Source organism: Pseudophryne corroboree, chromosome 1 (genome assembly GCF_028390025.1).
Source record: "Pseudophryne corroboree isolate aPseCor3 chromosome 1, aPseCor3.hap2, whole genome shotgun sequence".
Taxonomy (NCBI): Eukaryota; Metazoa; Chordata; class Amphibia; order Anura; family Myobatrachidae; genus Pseudophryne; species Pseudophryne corroboree.
In genome coordinates, this window is record NC_086444.1 from 1,019,363,485 (window position 1) to 1,019,379,882 (window position 16,398).

Genomic DNA, 16,398 nt, shown 5'->3' on the forward strand with positions numbered 1-16,398 from the left:
GGCCGACACAAACACCGGGCCCATCTAGGAGTGGCACTGCAGTGTCACGCAGGATGGCCCTTCCAAAAAACCCTCCCCAAACAGCACATGACGCAAAGAAAAAAAGAGGCGCAATGAGGTAGCTGACTGTGTGAGTAAGATTAGCGACCCTAGTGGCCGACACAAACACCGGGCCCATCTAGGAGTGGCACTGCAGTGTCACGCAGGATGTCCCTTCCAAAAAACCCTCCCCAAACAGCACATGACGCAAAGAAAAAAAGAGGCGCAATGAGGTAGCTGTGTGAGTAAGATTAGCGACCCTAGTGGCCGACACAAACACCGGGCCCATCTAGGAGTGGCACTGCAGTGTCACGCAGGATGTCCCTTCCAAAAAACCCTCCCCAATCAGCACATGATGCAAAGAAAAAGAAAAGAAAAAAGAGGTGCAAGATGGAATTATCCTTGGGCCCTCCCACCCACCCTTATGTTGTATAAACAAAACAGGACATGCACACTTTAACCAACCCATCATTTCAGTGACAGGGTCTGCCACACGACTGTGACTGATATGACGGGTTGGTTTGGACCCCCCCCAAAAAAGAAGCAATTAATCTCTCCTTGCACAAACTGGCTCTACAGAGGCAAGATGTCCACCTCATCTTCACCCTCCGATATATCACCGTGTACATCCCCCTCCTCACAGATTATCAATTCGTCCCCACTGGAATCCACCATCTCAGCTCCCTGTGTACTTTGTGGAGGCAATTGCTGCTGGTCAATGTCTCCGCGGAGGAATTGATTATAATTCATTTTAATGAACATCATCTTCTCCACATTTTCTGGATGTAACCTCGTACGCCGATTGCTGACAAGGTGAGCGGCGGCACTAAACACTCTTTCGGAGTACACACTTGTGGGAGGGCAACTTAGGTAGAATAAAGCCAGTTTGTGCAAGGGCCTCCAAATTGCCTCTTTTTCCTGCCAGTATAAGTACGGACTGTGTGACGTGCCTACTTGGATGCGGTCACTCATATAATCCTCCACCATTCTATCAATGCTGAGAGAATCATATGCAGTGACAGTAGACATGTCCGTAATCGTTGTCAGGTCCTTCAGTCCGGACCAGATGTCAGCATCAGCAGTCGCTCCAGACTGCCCTGCATCACCGCCAGCGGGTGGGCTCGGAATTCTGAGCCTTTTCCTCGCACCCCCAGTTGCGGGAGAATGTGAAGGAGGAGATGTTGACAGGTCGCGTTCCGCTTGACTTGACAATTTTGTCACCAGCAGGTCTTTCAACCCCAGCAGACCTGTGTCTGCCGGAAAGAGAGATCCAAGGTAGGCTTTAAATCTAGGATCGAGCACGGTGGCCAAAATGTAGTGCTCTGATTTCAACAGATTGACCACCCGTGAATCCTTGTTAAGCGAATTAAGGGCTGCATCCACAAGTCCCACATGCCTAGCGGAATCGCTCCGTGTTAGCTCCTTCTTCAATGCCTCCAGCTTCTTCTGCAAAAGCCTGATGAGGGGAATGACCTGACTCAGGCTGGCAGTGTCTGAACTGACTTCACGTGTGGCAAGTTCAAAGGGCATCAGAACCTTGCACAACGTTGAAATCATTCTCCACTGCACTTGAGACAGGTGCATTCCATCTCCTATATCGTGCTCAATTGTATAGGCTTGAATGGCCTTTTGCTGCTCCTCCAACCTCTGAAGCATATAGAGGGTTGAATTCCACCTCGTTACCACTTCTTGCTTCAGATGATGGCAGGGCAGGTTCAGTAGTTTTTGGTGGTGCTCCAGTCTTCTGTACGTGGTGCCTGTACGCCGAAAGTGTCCCGCAATTTTTCTGGCCACCGACAGCATCTCTTGCACGCCCCTGTCGTTTTTTAAAAAATTCTGCACCACCAAATTCAAGGTATGTGCAAAACATGGGACGTGCTGGAATTTGCCCATATTTAATGCACACACAATATTGCTGGCGTTGTCCGATGCCACAAATCCACAGGAGAGTCCAATTGGGGTAAGCCATTCCGCGATGATCTTCCTCAGTTGCCGTAAGAGGTTTTCAGCTGTGTGCGTATTCTGGAAAGCGGTGATACAAAGCGTAGCCTGCCTAGGAAAGAGTTGGCGTTTGCGAGATGCTGCTACTGGTGCCGCCGCTGCTGTTCTTGCGGCGGGAGTCCATACATCTACCCAGTGGGCTGTCACAGTCATATAGTCCTGACCCTGCCCTGCTCCACTTGTCCACATGTCCGTGGTTAAGTGGACATTGGGTACAACTGCATTTTTTAGGACACTGGTGAGTCTTTTTCTGACGTCCGTGTACATTCTCGGTATCGCCTGCCTAGAGAAGTGGAACCTAGATGGTATTTGGTAACGGGGGCACACTGCCTCAATAAATTGTCTAGTTCCCTGTGAACTAACGGCGGATACCGGACGCACGTCTAACACCAACATAGTTGTCAAGGACTCAGTTATCCGCTTTGCAGTAGGATGACTGCTGTGATATTTCATCTTCCTCGCAAAGGACTGTTGAACAGTCAATTGCTTACTGGAAGTAGTACAAGTGGGCTTACGACTTCCCCTCTGGGATGACCATCGACTCCCAGCGGCAACAACAGCAGCGCCAGCAGCAGTAGGCGTTACACGCAAGGATGCATCGGAGGAATCCCAGGCAGGAAAGGACTCGTCAGACTTGCCAGTGACATGGCCTGCAGGACTATTGGCATTCCTGGGGAAGGAGGAAATTGACACTGAGGGAGTTGGTGGGGTGGTTTGCGTGAGCTTGGTTACAAGAGGAAGGGATTTACTGGTCAGTGGACTGCTTCCGCTGTCACCCAAAGTTTTTGAACTTGTCACTGACTTATTATGAATGCGCTGCAGGTGACGTATAAGGGAGGATGTTCCGAGGTGGTTAACGTCCTTACCCCTACTTATTACAGCTTGACAAAGGGAACACACGGCTTGACACCTGTTGTCCGCATTTCTGGTGAAATACCTCCACACCGAAGAGCTGATTTTTTTGGTATTTTCACCTGGCATGTCAACGGCCATATTCCTCCCACGGACAACAGGTGTCTCCCCGGGTGCCTGACTTAAACAAACCACCTCACCATCAGAATCCTCCTGGTCAATTTCCTCCCCAGCGCCAGCAACACCCATATCCTCCTCATCCTGGTGTACTTCAACACTGACATCTTCAATCTGACTATCAGGAACTGGACTGCGGGTGCTCCTTCCAGCACTTGCAGGGGGCATGCAAATAGTGGAAGGCGCATGCTCTTCACGTCCAGTGTTGGGAAGGTCAGGCATCGCAAACGACACAATTGGACTCTCCTTGTGGATTTGGGATTTCAAAGAACGCACAGTTCTTTGCGGTGCTTTTGCCAGTTTGAGTCTTTTCAGTTTTCTAGCGAGAGGCTGAGTGCTTCCATCCTCATGTGAAGCTGAACCACTAGCCATGAACATAGGCCAGGGCCTCAGCCGTTCCTTGCCACTCCGTGTGGTAAATGGCATATTGGCAAGTTTACGCTTCTCCTCCGACAATTTTATTTTAGGTTTTGGAGTCCTTTTTTTTCTGATATTTGGTGTTTTGGATTTGACATGCTCTGTACTATGACATTGGGCATCGGCCTTGGCAGACGACGTTGCTGGCATTTCATCGTCTCGGCCATGACTAGTGGCAGCAGCTTCAGCACGAGGTGGAAGTGGATCTTGATCTTTCCCTAATTTTGGAACCTCAACTTTTTTGTTCTCCATATTTTATAGGCAGAACTAAAAGGCACCTCAGGTAAACAATGGAGATGGATGGATTGGATAGTTTACTAGTATACAATTATGGACGGACTGCCACGGTTAGGTGGTATAAAAAAACCACGGTTAGGTGGTATATATTATAAGAATAATACAATTATGGATGGACGGACTGCCTGCCGACTGCCGACACAGAGGTAGCCACAGCCGTGAACTACCGCACTGTACACTGGTTGATAAAGAGATAGTAGTATACTCGTAACAACTAGTATGACACTATGACGACGGTATAAAGAATGGAAAAAAAACCACGGTTAGGTGGTATATATTATAATAATAATACAATTATGGATGGACGGACTGCCTGCCGACTGCCGACACAGAGGTAGCCACAGCCGTGAACTACCGCACTGTACACTGGTTGATAAAGAGATAGTAGTATACTCGTAACAACTAGTATGACACTATGACGACGGTATAAAGAATGGAAAAAAAACCACGGTTAGGTGGTATATATTATAATAATAATACAATTATGGATGGACGGACTGCCTGCCGACTGCCGACACAGAGGTAGCCACAGCCGTGAACTACCGCACTGTACACTGGTTGATAAAGAGATAGTAGTATACTCGTAACAACTAGTATGACACTATGACGACGGTATAAAGAATGGAAAAAAAACCACGGTTAGGTGGTATATATTATAATAATAATACAATTATGGATGGACGGACTGCCTGCCGACTGCCGACACAGAGGTAGCCACAGCCGTGAACTACCGCACTGTACACTGGTTGATAAAGAGATAGTAGTATACTCGTAACAACTAGTATGACACTATGACGACGGTATAAAGAATGGAAAAAAAACCACGGTTAGGTGGTATATATTATAATAATAATACAATTATGGATGGACGGACTGCCTGCCGACTGCCGACACAGAGGTAGCCACAGCCGTGAACTACCGCACTGTACACTGGTTGATAAAGAGATAGTAGTATACTCGTAACAACTAGTATGACACTATGACGACGGTATAAAGAATGAAAAAAAAACCACGGTTAGGTGGTATATATTATAATAATAATACAATTATGGATGGACGGACTGCCTGCCGACTGCCGACACAGAGGTAGCCACAGCCGTGAACTACCGCACTGTACACTGGTTGATAAAGAGATAGTAGTATACTCGTAACAACTAGTATGACACTATGACGACGGTATAAAGAATGGAAAAAAAACCACGGTTAGGTGGTATATATTATAATAATAATACAATTATGGATGGACGGACTGCCTGCCGACTGCCGACACAGAGGTAGCCACAGCCGTGAACTACCGCACTGTACACTGGTTGATAAAGAGATAGTAGTATACTCGTAACAACTAGTATGACACTATGACGACGGTATAAAGAATGGAAAAAAAACCACGGTTAGGTGGTATATATTATAATAATAATACAATTATGGATGGACGGACTGCCTGCCGACTGCCGACACAGAGGTAGCCACAGCCGTGAACTACCGCACTGTACACTGGTTGATAAAGAGATAGTAGTATACTCGTAACAACTAGTATGACACTATGACGACGGTATAAAGAATGGAAAAAAAACCACGGTTAGGTGGTATATATTATAATAATAATACAATTATGGATGGACGGACTGCCTGCCGACTGCCGACACAGAGGTAGCCACAGCCGTGAACTACCGCACTGTACACTGGTTGATAAAGAGATAGTAGTATACTCGTAACAACTAGTATGACACTATGACGACGGTATAAAGAATGGAAAAAAAACCACGGTTAGGTGGTATATATTATAATAATAATACAATTATGGATGGACGGACTGCCTGCCGACTGCCGACACAGAGGTAGCCACAGCCGTGAACTACCGCACTGTACACTGGTTGATAAAGAGATAGTAGTATACTCGTAACAACTAGTATGACACTATGACGGTATAAAGAAAGAAAAAAAAATACCACGGTTAGGTGGTATATATTGTAATACAATTATGGATGGACGGACTGCCTGCCGAGTTCCGACTGCCGACACAGAGGTAGCCACAGCCGTGAACTACCGCACTGTACTGTGTCTGCTGCTAATATAGACTGGTTGATAAAGAGATAGTATACAATACATACAACAATGAATATACTACTATACTGGTGGTCAGGCACTGGTCACCACTAGTCACACTGGCAGTGGCACTCCTGCAGCAAAAGTGTGCACTGTTTAATTTTAAATTAATATAATATTATGTACTCCTGGGGGCTCCTGCTATAACAACCTGCAGTGCTCCCCAGTCTCCCCCACAATTATTATAAGCTTTGCCTTTTATACATTGATGTGCAGCACACTGGGCTGAGCTGAGTGCACACAGACTGAGTCACACTGTGTGACTGGCTGCTGCTGTGTATCGTTTTTTTTCAGGCAGAGAACGGATATAGCAGAGAACGGATATATATTAAAATAAATAAAAGTTAACTAACAACAACTGCACTGGTCACTGTGGTAAACTCTGTCTGACTCTGCACAATCTCTCTCTCTCTTCTAATCTAATTTCTAATGGAGAGGACGCCAGCCACGTCCTCTCCCTATCAATCTCAATGCACGTGTGAAAATGGCGGCGACGCGCGGCTCCTTATATAGAATCCGAGTCTCGCGAGAATCCGACAGCGTCATGATGACGTTCGGGCGCGCTCGGGTTAACCGAGCAAGGCGGGAGGATCCGAGTCTGCTCGGACCCGTGAAAAAGACATGAAGTTCGTGCGGGTTCGGTTTCAGAGAAACCGAACCCGCTCATCTCTACTTTATCAGTTAGTGGTTCTTAAGTGGTAGTTCATAAACTTAACCCACAAGTTTTCACAAGTCATGAGGATTTCTGTCTGTGAAACATGTGGAATAATTACTGCATTTATTAAATCACCTGTACATGATTAAAGAAACCCTCAATTAATGATATGTTGGTTGTACTTGAAAACAGAAATTGAGAACCAAGGAATTAGACTATAGCAAAGTCCTAAGCCCACTTATTTTCTTTATATCTTGTCTCTTAGAAAGCTTATAAGCAAAATTGGGTTTCTATAACACTTTTATGCAAACAATACCTCAAAGTATCTTCTCTGGATCTCTGACCATCTGTGTTGGCCTATGTTACTGAATGTTCTACTGCCTTTTTTTCTTGGATTGCCTCTTGACACCTCAAACTGAGCTAATATTATTCTGAACAGCCAATAGAAACTACCTAACAGACGTGTTCCTGCTGATAACATAACTATAAACCTTATCATAACATACTGTAGGTTTGCTGCATGTTTATCATATATAATGCAAAACTGTTCTTTGCTCCCCACATTCAATCTGTAACATTCATATTATATACATTTATTCAAAAAGTCTAGAAAAAACATACAGTATACAGTATCTCTCTTTCATTAACTATTGCAATTCCTTTCTTAGTAATTACACAGCCCAACATGTGTTTTGGTGCCGAGAATTCTTTCAGCTGCTTTTATGTATATTTGGTCTGCTGATTTCAAATATAACATACATTTTCATTTATCAGATCTAATTTTTGAGATATACTGTAAACATCATCTGATTTGTGTTACCCTATTTCAAATTAATCCTATGCTCACATAATAAAACACACAACCTTTTTTTGCCGAGGATTTTTGAGCTGATTTTATGTATATTTGGTGTGCGGATTTCAAATATATCATTCATTTTCACCTATCAGCTCTAATTTTTAAGATATAAACATCGTCTGATTTGTGTTACCCTTTTTCATATTAGGCCTATGATTCACATAATAAAACACAAAACGTTTGGTGTCGACGATTTTTTAGCTGATTTTATATATATTTGGTGTGCTGATTTCAAATAGAAAACTATCAACCACAAGAGTGACCCCACTTAACCTTGTGGTCTACCGCAGACTGCAAAGTTCCCACCATTGGATATAATGTAGCACCGCTATGCTACATTGTATCCACAGTGCGCGGCCTGAATGACAGTGCAGGAGCACACAGCTAATCAGGAGAGTGCCATGATGTGGCACTCCGATTGGCTTAAGGGACCCTCTTTGATAGGAGTCACGGGGGTCCCGACATTCGTGGGGAAAGGGGTTCCATGTGCTGGCAGCGGCGGTGATGGGAGGGAGAGACGCTGCGCTCCCCTCCCCTCACATTTAGGGTTGACGGGGGCGAGTGGGGCATGATGCCCTTGCCGCCGCCGCCGGCGCCCCCCTCTCCTGGGCCTGCCAAGGCGCCCAGGGCACGTGCCTCACTCGCCCTACCCTAGATACGCCTCTGATGCTGACATAGAAATTAAGGATGCTCCTGTGGAAGTGCACCAGGATGAGATGTATATTTGTGTAGTTGGTACTTTTAAGGATGTTGATGAGGATGTTGTTTGTGTAAATCGGGCACCAGTGGAAACAGTTGTTGCCCATGATATGAATAAGTCCATTGCCATGCCTGGGCAAAAGAAAAAAAATCCAACTCTTCTGTATATCATTTTTTCCACCCAAATCCAGACAAGTGTCAAGCCATCTGTTACCTTTGTAAAGCTATAGTAAGTAGAGGTAGGAACGTTGACCATCTAGGAACCTCCTCCCTGTTACGTCACTTGCAGCACATTCATCAAAAGGTTTTAAAAATTTCAGAAACCTTTGCTAAAAACATAACTATAACCAGTCCAGCGTCAACTAGTTCCCTTAACTCTGTTAGTTCCAAGCTCCTGCAATCTTTACCACCAACAGCATCATCGTCAATATCATCAATCATGAACAGAAAGTAGTCCTGCATTGAATTTCATAAGAAAGACTAACTCCTTTCCTATCCAGGCTTCCTCAGAAGGCTCCTTGAGTGCTACATCTGTTGCTGCTGCTTTTGAAATTAATTTTAATCTCAGATGGAGACCAGGAAGACTACTTGTATTAATTTAACAAAACATTTGACTATTAAACAATCCTTTGGAAGAGGGAGCAAGTTTGACAGCAGTCGCCCAATTGCAAAGCGGATTATTGATGCATAACAGCTATGCTGGTATTAGATGTGTGCATAATATCTGCCATTAATGCAGTAAGTTTTAGAGAGTTGATAGAGGCCTTGTGTCCCCGCTACAAAATCTTATCTAGATTACTAGATTCTAGAAGCAATTCCTAGTAAGTACAGTACAAGGAAGTTAAGAAAAACGTAGTGTCCTCCGAAATGCCATTGTACCCATTGTCCACTTAACCACAGATATACGGACAGATGGAACAATGCAAACTAAAGATTACATGACTGTGACAGCCCACTGGGTAGGTGCATTGCCTGCAGCAGCACCAACAGCAGCAGCATCTAACAAATACCAGCTCATTCAGAGGCAGGCTACTGTGTGTATCACCAGTTTTACTAAGAGGCATACCGCAAACAACCTATAAGAAATCTCAGGGAAATCATTGCAAAATGGCTTACCTTGCTTGACCTCTCCAGGGGATTTGTAATTTTGGACAATGCCACAATTATTGTGAGAGTATTACAGCTGGGTGAATTCCAACAAATATCCTGTTTTGCTCACACAATTAATTTGGTGGTGCATTTTTTTTTTTTTTTAAATGACAGTTCCATGCAGGAGATGCTATGACCCAAAAAACTTTGGGACATGTCCATGACTGCAGCTTATTATTATTATTATTATTATTATTATTATCAGTTATTTATATAGCGCACACATATTCTGCAGCGCTTTACAGAGAATTACAGCTCCTACGAGTACTGTTGAATTTCCACTGCCATCAGCTGAAGCAAGAGGTAGTAACTAGGTGGAATTCTACCCTTTACATGCTTCAGCAGATGAGGAGCAGCAACTCTCCATCCAAGGCTACACAACAACCTATGATATAGGGAAAGTAGGGAGAATGTACCTTACTCAAGAACAGTGGAGAGTACTTTCTGTGTTGTGCAAAGTTATCAAACCCTTTGAAGTTGCCACATATGAAGTTAGGAACCTGTTCAGTAAGGATTGCAAATTCTGCATTTTAGCAGAATTTGCAGTCCTTTGCCTCACATGCTGGGTGCCTCCCATTGCAGGGCAAGGCTGTCCAGCATGCTAATGCCACCCCCCCTGCGACCAAACACTAATTGTGATCACGCCGCAGTTAGTATGCGGTCACAGAAATCAGAGGAGTCTGCTGCAGCAGGAGGCCCGCCGCCTTCTTTTTGATCAGAGCGGCTGCATGTGACATCACGCAGCCACTACGATAATGCCCACACCCCCGGTTTGCGCTGCTACACCCCCATTTCCCTGCCGTCACCCCCGCAATGCTCCATATCCGACTTGGAAACGGAGCATTGCCGCCCCCTCCCATCCCACAAATGCCTCTACCTGCCAGGCAGAAGCATTTGCATTCACTGCGGTGCGCCCACAGTAAATGCGGGCACATGTGCAGGATGGGCCCTGTGCATGCGCCTGCCAGGTGAATGCAGAAATCCTGTGTGGAGCTTGATTTGCTATCCAACCTTAATGAGGTCCACAGTGTACTATAGATGCTAGGCTGTGGCTGTATGGGTGGTCTTCAGTTTGCCGGCTGTCGGGATCCCGGTGCACAGTATACCGACGGCGGAATCCTGACACCCGGCATACCAACACTTTTTCTCCCTCTTTTGTGGCGAGCACAGTGAGCCTGCAAGGGGCTCATTTGTGCTCACACACCTGTCGGTATGCTGGCGGTCGGGAATCCGGTGCCAGTATGCTGGCCGCCGGGAGCCCGGCCACCGGTATACCCTACTACACCCGCTGTAACAGCACAGCAATATGTTTTACACACGTACAAAGTCACAGGTGAAGCAAAATAAAACTTGGCATTGGGGAAAGCCATGGCTGCTCACATCAGAGCCTTTTTTACACAGAGACATACAGATGTACAAATTTTGCATACCCCCCCCCCCCCCCCCCTAATCAGTGTATGCTAGATGCTGTATGTAGTTCTGCTTCTCCTTGTTGTTTTATTTATTCGAATAAGGTGCACATTTTGAATGAAAAAGACACTTGCTGTGGCCGAGCCACAGTAATAAAGTAAACCTCTGTAACTGGGGGTCATCTTATAATCTGTAACTAGGAGTCATCCTATATTTTGTCTTAGAAATTCTGTACATGTACATATGTGTCCTCATACATACTTGCTCTGGGTGCACCATACAGGTGTCCTATTCACAGCATGGGAATACTGCATGTTGGTGTGATAAGATGCAAGAGGATCCACATTATGTAATACACAGCTTAACTGTTGGGTGGCCAGTGCACCACTGATGAAAACTACAGAACTGAATACAATAGGCAATCAATAGGCCATTTTTGTACAGATGACACATTTATTTCTTTGTAAGGATATCCTTATGTCTATCCCATGCATGTTTAAATTGATCTACTGTCATAACATCTGCCACCTCTGATGGGTGGCTATTCCACTTGTCCACTACCCTTTCTGCGAAGTAATTTTTCCTCAAATTTCCCCTGAACCTCCCTCCCTCTAGTTCCAGTGCATATCCTTGTGTTCTAATACTTCTCTTCATTTGAACAATGTTTCCCTCCTGGACTTTGCTAAAACCCTTGATATATGTGAAAGTTTCTATCATGTCCCCCCTTTCCCTTCTTGACATGTATGTTTATATGTGCTTAGCGGGCCACTCCACTGCACTAGGTAATAGGTGCTGTAGCTGCTGCTGGTAATTCAGTATCTAAAGTGAGAGACCACCCTTAGAAGTTGTCAGCTTTGACATTATACATCACAGAAGCAATAAATATTGATCATATATTTTCTTACAAATTACATAACAAAATTCTTGTTTATTATTAGTAGTATCTTACATGATAAATTGTTCATTTGCACTTTCAGAAGTTAAATGAGTTATTGCCTTAAAGATAGGCTGAAACTGAAAAAGTGGAAATTATTTTATTTTTATGTTATGGCAATTTCTGAAATAACAGTATAAACACATGATGTGTCTCAGCGTGATGTTTCATTTCTTTGATTGTCTCACCTGGAACCCTTTTTTATGTTTGCATGAACAAAAGTTCTACATTATGTGCATTTCATAATATTTTACAGCAATAAGAGTTCAAAATTATTGGATGAATTTGAAAAAAAAACAATCCTCTCCAGAAATTCCATCTGCTCTACCAAGAGGTGTTTTTGCACTTGGGAAATTTCAGCCATCTGTAGGTTTGATGCTTATTTTCTGTCTTCTTCCTAAAGGCCATAGTCATAATTTTATAAAAGTGTCTTATTTTTTTAATTGTTAACCTAGGATGTGTATCTTTGTAACTCAGTATTGCCATTCATTGTACAGAATCATCCAATCAAACTATAAGATCATATACACAGGAACATTGGCCCTCATTCCGAGTTGTTCGCTCGCTAGCTGCTTTTAGCAGCATTGCACGCGCTAGGCTGATGTCCTCTGGGAGTGTATCTTAGCACAGCAGAATTGCAAATGAAAAGAGTAGCAGAATTGAGAATAAATCATTCTTAGCAGTTTCTGAGTAGCTCGAGACTTGCTCCTACACTGCGATCAGCTCAGCCCGTTTCGTTCCTGGTTTGATGTCACAAACACGCTCTGCGTTCGGCCAGCCACTCCCCCATTTCTCCAGACACTCCCGCGTTTTATCCTGGCACGCCTGCATTTTTCCGCACACTCCCAGAAAACGGTCAGTTTCCGCCCAGAAACACCCACTTCCTGTCAATCACACTCCGATCACTTCATCGTTCGGATGTGAGTAAATCTATTAAGTTTTGTGCTAAAATACTTAACACATGCGCGCTGCGTACCATGCGCATGCGCATTTTTGCCTTAATCGCTCCGTTGCGAAATTCGACAACAAGCGAACAACTCGGATTGACCCCCACTGTCAGAATTTATAGTTTCTAAAACTATTATTTGTAAGTGTCCTGTATATTTGTATTTACTAGAGATGTGCTCTGGACCGTTTTTGCTGGTTTTGGTTCTAAATCATTGTCTGGTTTTGGATTTTCCCTGTGACTGGTTTTAGTTTTGTATTTTTTTCCAGAAATTAACAAAAAAAGCTAAAACCACATAATTGTGGCCTTTTTTGACCTTAGAGTATTATTAACCTTTATAACATTAATTTCAAATCATTTCCAGTCAATGTTGACTTCTCACAGCTCACAATATTGTTTAATTCTGCTTTAGGTTAAAGCAGTGATGGGGAACCTTCGGCCCTCCAGCTGTTGTTGAACTACACATCCCAGCATGCCCTGCAACAATTTTAGCATGGCCAAATAGCAAAACTGTAGCAAGGCATGCTGGGATGTGTAGTTCAACAACAGCTGGGGGGCCGAAGGTTCCCCATCCCTGGGTTAAAGGCTACAGCGAACTGTCTGTTTACTAAGTGACAGAGCAGTGGCACAAACAGGGCAGTTTATAGCACATCTAAGAAACATTGGCTCACAGCAGTGGCAGAAATAAGTAGTGCAAGATGTAATTGTCCTTGGGCTCTCACATCCACCCTTTTGTTGGATATTAAAAATGACAAGCTCAGTTTAACAGACCCAGTCAGCAACAGGTGTAACAGAGAAATTACCAAGGTAATAGGTTCGGCGCTTAATAAGATAAGATGCTTCTCGTTAAGCTGCTGTAAAAAAAGGGGTAGTTAGCCCCTGAGAGTGACAAGAAAAAGCAATATATACAGCGCTTGAAAAAAACTGGATATGGAAAAAACAATTAAGTTTTATTAAATAAAATTTGTTGCAACAATTAATTAAAAATTAATTCATAGATGTACATCAATTATAAAAAGGTATTTGTATAGAATTATTGGGCAAGCACAGCAAGATAGTTTGGTATATTACCATACAAGAAGTTGAGCAATCAATTGGTGCATGTACTCCAAGGAACTTGTGCCACAGTCCTGGGGGCAATTTGCAATGCTGGCAGATGTAAGTCCACAGATTTCTTTAAGGACAGACCTTTGCTTTGTTCCGAGCAGCAACCCAGTCCTATTTGCAGCTTGGTCTCCTTTGTTTGTAGTGGATATCTGTCAAATCCCCATTTAGGCTTGTATATGGACTTCTAGGCTTGTTCCAGATATAGACAATTGGAGTCTGTAATGTCCAACTTCTCCTAACCAACGCGTTTCACTGTAACAACATATACCTTGAGAAAGCTGTTACAGTGAAACGCGTTGGTTAGGAGAAGTTGGACATTACAGCTCGGAACAAAGCAAAGGTCTGTCCTTAAAGAAATCTGTGGACTTACATCTGCCAGCATTGCAAATTGCCCCCAGGACTGTGGCACAAGTTCCTTGGAGTACATGCACCAATTGATTGCTCAACTTCTTGTATGGTAATATACCAAACTATTTTGCTGTGCTTGCCCAATAATTCTATACAAATACCTTTTTATAATTGATGTACATCTATGAATTAATTTTTAATTAATTGTTGCAACAAATTTTATTTAATAAAACGTAATTGTTTTTTCCATATCCAGTTTTTTTCAAGCGCTGTATATATTGCTTTTTCTTGCCAGTCAGCAACAGGGACTGACACTTTTGTGGCTGAAGTGCTTGGTTTGCTTGTCCCAACAAAACAGTTTTTGGGAAGGACTGCATCTGATCACTAATGAGGAGGTTGATGATGAGGGTGTTAAGTACATTAGAATCTTGTAAAATACATTTAATGAACTCGCAGCAAATGACGTAGCTTGGAGGAAGTGCCTAGATGGCTAACATCCCTACCTCTACAAACTATGGCCTCACAAATGGAGCAGATACCTTCACAAACATTGTCATGATTTGGATAAAAATAATTTCACACCCAAGAGGTAGCTTTTTTGGTCTTATGTCCAGGCATCACAATGGCTTTCTTTCTATCATGGGCCAGAACTGCAGTCACTGATGTCTGACTTACACAAACAACATCAACAACATTCTCATGCTCACTGTCAGATAGTAGTAGTATACACATATCCCCCATCATCCTGTTCGACTTCCACACAAGCATCCTTTAATTTTTATTATGTCTTCATCACCATCTTCACTTGTACTGCTCCCCAGATGTGCAGATTGTGAAGAAATGGTAGAAGAAGGCAAAAGAGGATTCTCTATAAGGACAGCATTAGATATGTAGGATTCAGACATAGCTAATGTGGACTCCCCTAGACTCTTCTTAGGGATTTGTGGCGGTTCTGACCACACAGTTTGTTCTACTGCATTTGTGATTTTCATTTTTTTTTGTCACCTTTTCTAGACTTTTAGTGAAAAGTTCTTGCATCATCATGAAAGGATGAAGAAAATGCCTCACTGACAGTTGCAGAACCATAAATCATAAATAAAGGGCAAGGCATGAGTCATTCCTTGCGTGTGGTAAATGACAATTTTATGTTTTTCTGCACCAAACTTTACCTTTATTAAAGGTGTTTTTACTTTACCATTGTAATTTTTTTTTATTATAGATGCCCTGACTTAGACACTCTGTGCCCCTGAGCATCAGCTTTAGTAGATGACATTGAAGGATTAGCATCATCATCATGACTGGTGGCAGCAGCTGAAGCGACAGTATTTGGGTGCTCTTCGGTAAACTGATCACTATCCATTTCATTTTGCATGGAGTAACAGGGCTTAAAGATGCACGTGAACAGAGTGCACTAGGATAAATCTCACCAAATGGTACAAATATTTGAACTTAAGTGTATGTATATATATATATATATATATATATATATATATATATATATACACTTATCTTGTGACAAGGATCACACACATGGGGACTTAGATGAACACTTTGGGTGTTTATTTTGCACAGCAAGTCACAACATAGTAAGTTGATTCCATACAGTTGGCATTAAAGGCAGTAGCATACAGGTACTCACAGCATAGCGGACTCTTGATTGGCTGCAGTGGTCTCTAGTCTAACCCACACAACCCGGCCTATCACTCAGGTAGCTATTACACCATCGAGAGCAAGGTGACTCTGCCCTCGAAATCCTTATATCAGGAAATCCCAGTTGCTGCTGCACACCTGGGATTCTGCTACTGCTTCCAAAACCTGGTCTGGATCCTCCCCATTATTTTCACATGAAAAAATGCTGTCTCTGCCACACTCCTCACCCCTTAGCTTCAACCACTCTGGTGAAGCTACACTATATTCAGGTGAGCTCTCTGCCTCTCCCACCTTTACCTGTGTCATCTGTCCAGGTACACAGCCTTCCACTACCTACCAGAGGTTACCCACCTCGCCTTCTTCCTCCTCCCCTAGCTTCACCATAGGGTTGCTTGGAGGAACAGGACCAATAAACCTCCTGGAAAGGGCATCGCCATTGAGGTGCTGTTTCCCCAGATGATGCCTCACCTCAAACTTAAACGGCTGCAAAGCCAAAAACCAACGGGTCACACGAGCATTCACCTCTTTGTTTGTATGCATCCACTGTAAGGGTGCATGGTCTGTGACAAACAAAAACTCTTGTCCCAATAAATAATACCTTAATGACTAAACTGCCAATTTAATGGCCAAGCAGTCCTGCTCTACAGTTGAGTACCTGTGCTCCCTGGTCAATAATTTACGGCTAAGGTAGAGGATGGGCTTCTCCTCTCCATCTACCTCTTGGGATAGGACAGCTCCACACCTGTCCCAGAGGC

The 16,398-nt window shown here is 43.5% G+C and overlaps 1 long non-coding RNA gene across 4 annotated transcripts in view; it reads left to right on the forward strand.

The window, feature by feature from the left end:
- Positions 1–16,398, forward strand: part of LOC134983737 (uncharacterized) — a 1,747,570-nt gene that overhangs the window by 95,577 nt on the left and 1,635,595 nt on the right. For 3 of the 4 annotated variants that reach the window (XR_010191680.1, XR_010191685.1, XR_010191689.1), the window contains exons 2-3: positions 15,008–15,123; positions 15,213–15,333. This is a non-coding gene — a long non-coding RNA (uncharacterized LOC134983737). Of the gene's footprint in view, positions 1–11,853; positions 11,959–15,007; positions 15,124–15,212; positions 15,334–16,398 lie in introns of those variants that run through there. The other variant, XR_010191695.1, reaches the window with a different exon arrangement.